At 40.6% G+C, this 9616-nt stretch overlaps 1 long non-coding RNA gene across 1 annotated transcript; it reads left to right on the top strand.

Moving 5' to 3' along the window:
* Positions 1-444: 444 nt before the first annotated feature.
* LOC120517932 lies at positions 445-9036 on the top strand. The gene is made up of 2 exons (XR_005631136.1): positions 445-622; positions 8871-9036. It is a non-coding gene; the product is annotated as an uncharacterized LOC120517932 (long non-coding RNA).
* The last annotated feature ends 580 nt before the right edge of the window (positions 9037-9616 follow it).

The following is a 9616-nucleotide window of genomic DNA, read 5'->3' as shown; positions in this document are numbered from 1 at the left end:
AGAGAAGGGTCTTGAGTCCCAAATGGCTGAGTTTTTGTATTAGCTGCTGGGGAATGATTGTGTTCATTGTTTGCTTCACTTTCGATATTGTAAATGATTTGTTGAGTATTGATGAATAAAGTTTGATTCAAATCTTTCTTTCTTTCTTTCTTTCTTTCGCATGCATATCCAGTTTACAGACACGCACTAAGCCGAGCCGCCTTCTTCTTGTCAATTCGCGCTAATTTCCAGGCACTATCGGCTCTCCTCTATTTCTCTCTCTGAGAATGCTAGGCACGTTGTCTCCCATAACTTGCCTTCTCGTCGTTTCCACGTCGCCTCACACACTCCACGAGGTGAAGGCGTTAACCTGCGCCTCCTAACCTGTTCTGCCTGCCCGGTGCACCTGACGCAGGTGTAGAGTGGCGACGGCCTCCCACCCACTGTATAAAACAAAGGGTTGCGTTGAAATCAAAGGCAGTTCCGTCAGCGCAGCAAATCACCCAAATGGTCACACCTGTAGGATTTCCAGTATGAAACTTAAAAGGAAATTCTTTCTGGTGTCACTTGCAGTCACAGTGACATGTTTTATGGGATATTTCTACTGGACGGGCACGATTCGAATATGCCAACAGAATTTAAGGTGAGTGGCAGAAAACTAAAAAAGAGAAATGCCTAAGCCTTTACCACTCAGCTGATCACGGCGCTCTTTGCATGACTTTAATCCGACCGTTGACTTTAAAGCTGCATATGTCAGTGTTAAAAAAGAGGAAGCGAAAGAAAGATAACACACGCACACACACGCACACACACGCACACATACGCACACGGTGTCGTCTCTAAAGAAGAAAACGTGTAACGGGAAGTTAGAACGCCGGTATGACGGGTGTTTGCGAGTTCATTCACCGCACAGCTCAACAATTCACAGTAGACTTATTATTAGAACACATTAAAATGAAACTATACTTTCGAGAACAACCACCGTATCGTTTTAACTATCCATTATAAAATTGTGTTTTTTGTTTCTAGGACTTCGTTCTATCTTTAGTGTGCGTGCAGCCCACTTATGTGGACAGCAGCCCCCGTTCCTTTAACGTCTTGATGTCTCTGAAGCTCTGAAGTTGCATTGCTGCGACTGGCCCAGTGCTTTTAGTGTCGCCTGTGTCACAGGGCCGACTTAACGCATGGGCATGCTGGGCAGTTGCCAGGGAACCCCACGAGCATATAGGTCCCCCATGCTAATTTATGTATGTTGTGACTTGCTAACAGGGTGTGTAGGTCCCAGTGTCCTGATTTACCCGGGGTTCTATAATGCTGTTAAGATGGCCCTGCCAGTGCTGTGTCATTTTCGGTATCGGCACACGCATAAACGGATTGCGACAGTCTTACTTTTGCTGGGTCTTTAATGGCACTTGAAGGAGTTGTGCCGATCTATTGCTTGACAATAGAAACATTTCATTCCGGGAAGAGTTCTTTGCACGTAAAATTGAAAAAAAAAATCATTAATTAGAAATCTTTAATCTTTTACTGACAAATCAAGAAACCCACAACTCGACCCGTGAGTCCACCCAAATGCAGGAACGCGCTTAAGTGTTTCACAAATCTGTCATCATCTGTTCGCAGTTGTTTATGGAGTCTGGTGCAAATCTAAACCTTCTGAAACCTTCTTTAAGAATACTCCTGGTTTGCCTGTGACTTCTTGTAAGAATTGTAAGAGTGTAGAAGAAGAAGCCCGAGGTCGTAACCTGTTCTCACGACAAGCGGGAGCGTCTGATGAGTTCACTTCAGGTGCCGAAACAAATACAGGTCTTAATTTCACGCGTAATACTGTATTATTTATCCTTTTAAAAATGTAATGACTGTATATTTTGGATTTTACCTTAATCAAAACTCGAGGGAAAGCGCTGCCTAACTGGAGCCGGCGGCGTTCTGCTATAGTGGAGGTGTAGAGCCGCCGGCGCCCGGAGTTTTCAAACCGCCCGATCGACTTATTTCTTGGTCAACGTCCACACTCTGAAAAATGACACCACCTCGAAGATGAAGACGCTGTTTTCATTGAGAATTGTTATTTTTATTTGCATTCATGAATACAATAAAAACACAACTACAAAGTTTCCATCATGTCATATTTAATTGTAAAACTGAAAAGAATTTTAATTCAAATTGAACAAATTGCGCAATATATTCGACTTCACAATATCGTTCTAAATTAATTTACCAAATATGTATTCTGGCATGCCACTTCTCGATAGATTTTTATTTTTTTTTTTACGTTTAGTGACTATGTCTTTGTCCACTTTTTTCTGGTCCGGCACTATGACTCATCCATGTCATCCATGACACCTTCTCTCCGTGTCCTCATATCCGGATGGAATCTTCCATCCAACGCTTCATTCACATCAGCAAGATTTTCGAAGGGGAAAAAATCCAAACGCGAATCCAAGAAAAAAAAGACTTTGAGATTTACCTTGCAACCCGATTCTTAACGTTTTTCCTAATGTCTGTACTTTGATTTCTATTTTATTATTTCCCTGAAAAAAGTGCATGTTACATAAAAAAAAATAATAAAAAGTACATCAGTTTTTTAATCAAAATAATTTAAATGTGCTTGTTAAACTTAATCAAGCTATGCTGAAACAACATAATACATTGACGTAAAATGAATGAAAATGTTCCATGTTTTGTTCAATTAATTATATTGCGTTAAAGCAACAGGACTCATGTCAGTAAAGCAACGTCTGAATGATTGTTCAGGTAAACTGTGACGATTCACACTCAATATTTTCAATCTGAACCAATATAATTCTTTTTAGCTTATTGATCCCACAATTTTTTATTTAAGGCAAATCATTTAGAGTTATTGGGTGCAATTCACTTGTTTTTTTTTTTAACCGAAGTAAATCTATTTTAAGTTGTTCTTCTTTTTTGACAGTTGGAAAGCCATCAAACTGGAAAGTTCGACCGAAAGAATATACAAGCGGCCCCTCAAACACAGCACATGAACAACCTAAAATATGAAGTTAAATGAAATAGGATTTTTACGTTTATCCCCTCCACCATAGCTTAATTCGGTACAAACATTTTTTTTACTTTGATTGAGGTCTGAAACCAAATATTTCAAGCTGCAACACTAAATGACTAACCTTAAGTTTCTTGAAAGAGAAAATTTACGTTGAATGAACAACATTAATGTTACACTTTTTTCAGTGCACTCCACCCAGTTAATTAGCTACAACCTGTTTAGTTGGTGTGTTATATTAAAGGTTTTCTATGATTCATGTGGAAATGGTTTGTATACATAGGCACATACAACTGGAATTCAAACAATAGCTAATTAAGAAAAACCCTTAGGTGACTTTAACAAGAACGTTGACTTCCCAAACTCGGTCCTGGGGGCCCACTGTGGCTGCAGGTTTTTGTTCCAACCAACTTCTGTTTTTCATTGGACTCGTAGCCTAATTAAGTGAGTCGTGACTTCCCAGTTTCTGTGTTTTGGAGTCAATGTAGAAATTACAAATGAAGTTTGGTAGATTTTTATTAAAATGTAATATATGGGGAATACGACGTTGACAGTGTTTTCAACCTAATTTTCTGAGCTTTTCTAGGTGTTCTGGTTATTTAATTGATTATTTACTAATTAGCAGGTCTGACACTGAAGATGCTGCTGCATTCATCTATCTATCTATCTGTCTATCTATCTATCTATCTATCTATCTATCTATCTATCTATCTATCTATCTATCATATAGTGCCTTTCTATCTATCTATCTATCTATCTATCTATCTATCTATCTATCTATCTATCTATCTATCTATCTATCATATAGTGCCGTTTCTATCTATCTATCTATCTATCTATCTATCTATCTATCTATCTATCTATCTATCATATAGTGCCTTTCACTCTATCTATCTATCTATCTATCTATCTATCTATCTATCTATCTATCTATCATATAGTGCCTTTCACTCTATCTATCTATCTATCTATCATATAGTGCCTTTCTATCTATCTATCTATCTATCTATCATATGGTGCCTTATCTATCTATCTATCTATCTATCTATCTATCATATGGTGCCTTTTCTATCTATCTATCTATCTATCATATAGTGCCTTTTATATCTATCTATCTATCTATCTATCATATAGTGCTGTTTCTATCTATCTATCTATCATATAGTGCTGTTTCTATCTATCTATCTATCTATCTATCTATCTATCTATCTATCTATCTATCTATCTATCTATCTATCTATCATGTAGTGTCTCTCTCTGTGGCATTTGCATGTTCTCCCCTGTCTGGGTGGGTTTCCTCACGCAGTCCACAGACATGCAGGTCAGGTGGCTTGGTGACGGTGAATTGACCCCTAATGTGTGTTTGCCTGGCACCTTGTCCAGTGACCCCCTTATGCCCAGTTCTTGCTGGGATGAGCTGTAGCTTCCTTCTGACCCTCCCCTTGCTAAGCGGGTTTACAACGTGGATGGACTGATAATAATGATAAATGGTAACACCAATGCTTTTCATTTTCCAGATGCCACCTACGGCTCCTATTGGACTCTTTAAGCCATTGAATGTCAATAGACGACGTGCGGCCGTCGATTTAAATCAGTGCAGTACGTGTGCAAGTATTAATGCAATGAGTGTTTGTACTTTTCTGTCGTGGTTTACATGAATACATTTGTACGAGAGCTCTGAGTCACTGTTCAATGAGGAGTGCTATGTATGAATAAACTTTATGACTTTAATCAAGATGGGAGGGAGAGCCTCGGGTGAATTTCTAAACAGTCCCTATGAGAAACGCAAACAGAAGTCAACTTAAAGGTTATTTGAAGGTGTTGCTTTTATTGTTTGTTCTTGAAATGTTCAACTGTAAGGTGTTATGCTCTGGATGTCCTGTAATGCATATCTTTTGAACAAATTATTCAAAAAATGAATATCTGATTTTGTATTTGTTGGAAAACATCCAAGCTGGATTATGAAGAGCAGTTTCCTAGTTAGTTCATTTATAGGTGAGCCACCTGAGCTCCTTCATCCACATTGAGGTCCCCCATGTGACGGTTCTGAAAGTGGCTCGGGCCCCAAGATGTCCTGAAGCAGCAGCAGGTGGTTGGGCTTCACTTTACCTCCCCAGCGCTGCCACTTGTGCTTCTCTAAATAAGAAAAACATCGAGACCACCTTATTTATGGAGACCTTTACTCCACGCAGTGTCTTTCAAGTCTGATTTTGTGTGTACAGGATGTGTGAGCGACTCGAATCAGGAAAGTTCAAAAAGTTTATCTGTTGTTTGCCCCATGCAGTGTGCAGTGATGACCAGGAATATTTTTTAGTCTAACGTTTTCATGAAGAACAGAGATAACAACAACAACATTTATTTCTATAGTACATTTTCATACAAACAGTAGCTCAAAGTGCTGTACATGATGAAGAATAGAAAAATAAAAGACACAACAAGAAAACAAAATAAGTCAACATTAATTAACATAGAATGAGAGTAAGGTCCAATGGCCAGGGGGGACAGAAAAAACAAAAAAAAAATCCAGATGGCTGGAGAAAAAAATTAAATCTGCAGGGGGTCCGAGGCTACGAGACCACCCAGCCACCTCTGGGCATTCTACTAACATAAATGAAACAGTCCTCTTTGGATTTAGGGCTCTCTTGGAAGGACTTGATGATGATGGTCACGTAGACTTCTGGCTTTTAGTCCATCATTGTTGGAGCATCATGAAGCTTTGAGTAGGTGAAGAAAAACCAGAAAAAGAATGGTATGGAGTATAGATTTTAGAGCCACCATGAATTGTTACTATGATGAATTGAACATACAGAGTATCAGGATTAAGTTAAAGTGAAGTTATGAGAAGGCCATGTTAAAGTAATATGTTTTCAGCAGTGTTTTAAACTGCTCCACCGTATCAGCCTGGTGAATTCCTATTGGCAGGCTATTCCAGATTTTAGGTGCATAACAGCAGAAGGCAGCCTGCCTCACCACTTCTTTTAAGTTTTGCTCTTGGAATTCTAAGGAGACACTCATTTGAGGATCTGAGGTTACGATTTGGAATATAAGGTGTCAGACATTCCGATATATAAGATGGAGCGAGATTATTTAAGGCTTTATAAACCATAAGCAGTATTTTAAAGTTAATCCTGAATGACACAGGTAACCAGTGTAGTGACATCAAAACTGGAGAGATGTGCTCGGATAAGAAAGTTTCTGATAGAAAGGCCGTCTGTGGTGAGCGACACCAGGCCACAGCAAACAATAGAAAAATGCCCATGAAAAAAATCTCACATTACCCTCGTCGCCTAATCCTGTCGTGTGCTCACAATGAGGGAAACGCGTGCACTCTTTTGGTAAAATATTGTTAAAGAAGTGCTTCCAGAAAGTCAGAGCAGCGCATGAAGGAGAACCATGCTCACCTGGACAGGGAAGGTGCGCCATAAGTAGGCCTATCTTCATGCACGTCACTTCAATGTGGAAACTCAATGTTATCTCCCATGGAACATTCAAATAATAAATCATTTTGATAGCAATTTATAGCACAGCATTTTTCATGAAACTTGAGAAGCTGACCTCTCAATGAGCAGAGCATTAGCTGTGAAAATACTGACAGACCTGGGAGAGCGAGGGAACGAGAGAGAGGAGGGAGAGAAAAAGAGTGGGGGAGATGGAGAGAGAGAAAGGGAGAGAGAGAGAAAGAGAGAGAAAGGGGGAGTGAGAGAAAGAGAGAGAGAGGAAGGAGAGAAAAAGGGGGAGAGAGGGGGGAGAGAAAAAGAGTGGGGGAGAGGGAAAGGGGGAGATGGAGAGAGAGAGAAAGGGGGAGAGAGAGAGAGAAAGAGAGAGAGAAAGGGGGAGATGGAGAGAAAGAGAGGGAGAGAAAGAGAAAGAGAAGGAGGAAGATCGAGAGAGAGAGAGAGACAGAGGGGAGAGAGAGGAGGGAAATGGAGAGAAAGAGAAAAAGAGAGAAGGAGAGAGAGAGACAGAGAAAGAGAGAAGGAGAGAGAGAGAGAGAGAGAGAGAGAGACACTGTCAGAGAGGGCGGAGCCGTCCCGTGTGAGTGGGTGATGACTGATGACTGAGCGCTTTAACAGCACCGCCCATGTAAATCCACTGGTGTTTGTTCATGGCCACCAGCGGTTTTGGGAAGCTGTAGTGTTTACACAGATCTTTGTATGTAATCTTGTGGTATTTGGGGGTTTTATTCTGTAGAATCCTATTCTGAGGTTTATTTTGCATTTGAAGCCCAAATGCTGTTTTTTTATTACCATCTTTATTTATTTAACAGTTTTCTGGTTACATAATTGCAATCATTGTGAAGAGGATGTCACAGGAAACTTATCTATACATGTGGTGGTGTTTACATTCTCGATGGATATAAACATTCTTTTGTTTTGCTTTAGTGTCGGTTAGTTTCTATTACAAGCAGGCCCTAGCACTCGGTTTGTTTCTTTGGTTTTGATCTTCACCTTTGTCTTAGCTGGTTGCTCGATTTCTGCCTGACTCTGGTATTTTCACCCTCTCTTTGTCCTTTGGCTATGAGTTCTTGCCTTCGGTTCATCTCCTGGTCAGTTTCCATTCACAATAATTCTCTGGCACCTTGTGTGCCCATAACAGGAAGATCCCAGCTTGGATCAGCTCGGCTCACAGAGTTGGGGAAATGTGAGTGCAGGTGGTGTTGAGTGTAATCACAAACAAGCAGTGTGAGGTGGAAGACGGCAACAAGCATATGTCAGCAGGAAAAAAAGATCATTAGAGTGTCATGGGAACGCAGTCATTTTACTACCAGTGCCAGTGATAACAAAATGCCAGTCAAATAAATAACACAAAAGGAAGATCAATCAACATACAGGACTGTCACACAGTAGTGCCACCAGACGAAAGTATGAAGAGATTTTAAGACAAAGGAGAAGACAACGATAAAGAGATGGGGTGCCTGCCTGGTCACACCATATAACTGATTTGCAAAATAAAGAAAAAAAAACATTTAATAATTGTGGCAACATCTCTTCAGGCGCAAGTTCAGGATAAGACTGGCAAAGATGGAGGAGCTTCCGGTTTCAGTCCAGGTGGACAGACACCAGAATTAACATCAGAGGTGTTATAGCCATCAATCATCCGGTCTATTGAGGGAGGAAGAGAAAAAGTCATTAGGACACAGCGCCAACCCCTGGAGCGGTGGTAGAATTACAGTCACTAGAGCCCTTCAGCTGTCCCCTATGTGCACGTGTGTGACAAGCTATCTCAATATACAATATTCAATATCGAAAGCAGAAATACAAATAAGCAGTCATTCGTTTTCAATTTTCATTCAATGGACAAAGTGATAAATCGAATTGTACATAAGGAGTCGGCGTGATTTATGATAATGACGAGGAGTACTCCAAACCGGAGAGATGTACAAATTCACGTATGCTTTAAGTTGCATCACGAAAAAAAAAAAAAATAAAACCAATGGGTCATTTTAAGGGAGCTCTACCATTTACGCTGAACAGTTCCGATTGCACGTTTGCAAAGGTATGGAGAGAACACTAAGGGTCCGAGCAACCTAAAATTAGTCTAATGGCAGCAAAGAAAAATTCACATACTGTCAAATGAAACGGCACTGAGCATCCCATAGAACATTGAGAAACACCAGTTAAGTTGAGTTTGTTATAAACATCTTAATAATACATTAAATCATCGAGGTGAGACCTTTAGTTTTGCACAACTGCACCATGGCAGAGGTTCCCGTGCTGCACACTAAGGTGACCGAGTCTGAGGTGTCCTTCATTCCAACCCAAAGGATGTTACTCGATGTGACGAGTGCAGGGGTCTGCCAAACTGTGTGTGTCCCTTGCGAGTGGTCATAGCCTCCTTCTGTGTAATCTGTCAGCATTTCATCTATCAACAGGTGCAATGAAATACGAAAAAAGATGTCCTTTGGTGCCAAGGATGTCACCGTTCATAGTCCAGACAGTATATTGGAGGTCAACAGGACCCAGAGGAGCCCTCAGATGGCAACAACAAAAAATGTCAACAGGACCAGAAAACCATTAATGCCTGAAGACTTTAAATTTTACCCAACATGGGAGGGCGAAGAAGATTATCATCGAGATCCAGATACCTTGAAAACGGTAAGCATTATTGGGGCTGTGGGCAGACTGTAAAATAAAGTTGGGGAACTGGGCAGAGAAAAAAACATTTTGATATGTTACCAATACGTATTGACTGTACAAGGTTTATGATGCAACTGAGGGGAAGGCGCAATATCATCAGAATACCAAGGGGGGTCCTGTGAGCTTTGCTTTGAGGCCTGATACTGCACTCCGAGAGTACGCTTTACGTTGGGTTCACACATCAAACACTTGAATCCGCGTTTAGTCTTATTTCTTGACAGTTAAACGTTCCAGTTGAGCCCTGAACTTTAAGTTGCCCAGTGTGATTAGGAATCCAGAAAAGAGCAGAGCAGTGGTAGGCAGAAAAGGTGTAATCCTGTAAGATGAGTCAGCCCCATATCTCCATGCCATTATCCTCACCGCAAGGTCACATTACAGCGGATTAGGCAGAAGTGAAATCTGCTGGCGTTATATCAGACATAACTTGCATAATGAGTGCCATCAGTCAGTTCCTGAAACGTTCAAAGCTATGCGTCACTTT

Source organism: Polypterus senegalus, chromosome 17 (assembly GCF_016835505.1).
Source record: "Polypterus senegalus isolate Bchr_013 chromosome 17, ASM1683550v1, whole genome shotgun sequence".
NCBI lineage: Eukaryota > Metazoa > Chordata > Cladistia > Polypteriformes > Polypteridae > Polypterus > Polypterus senegalus.
The sequence above is the reverse complement of the archived record's forward strand: the minus strand, read 5'-3'. Positions and strand labels throughout refer to the sequence as shown.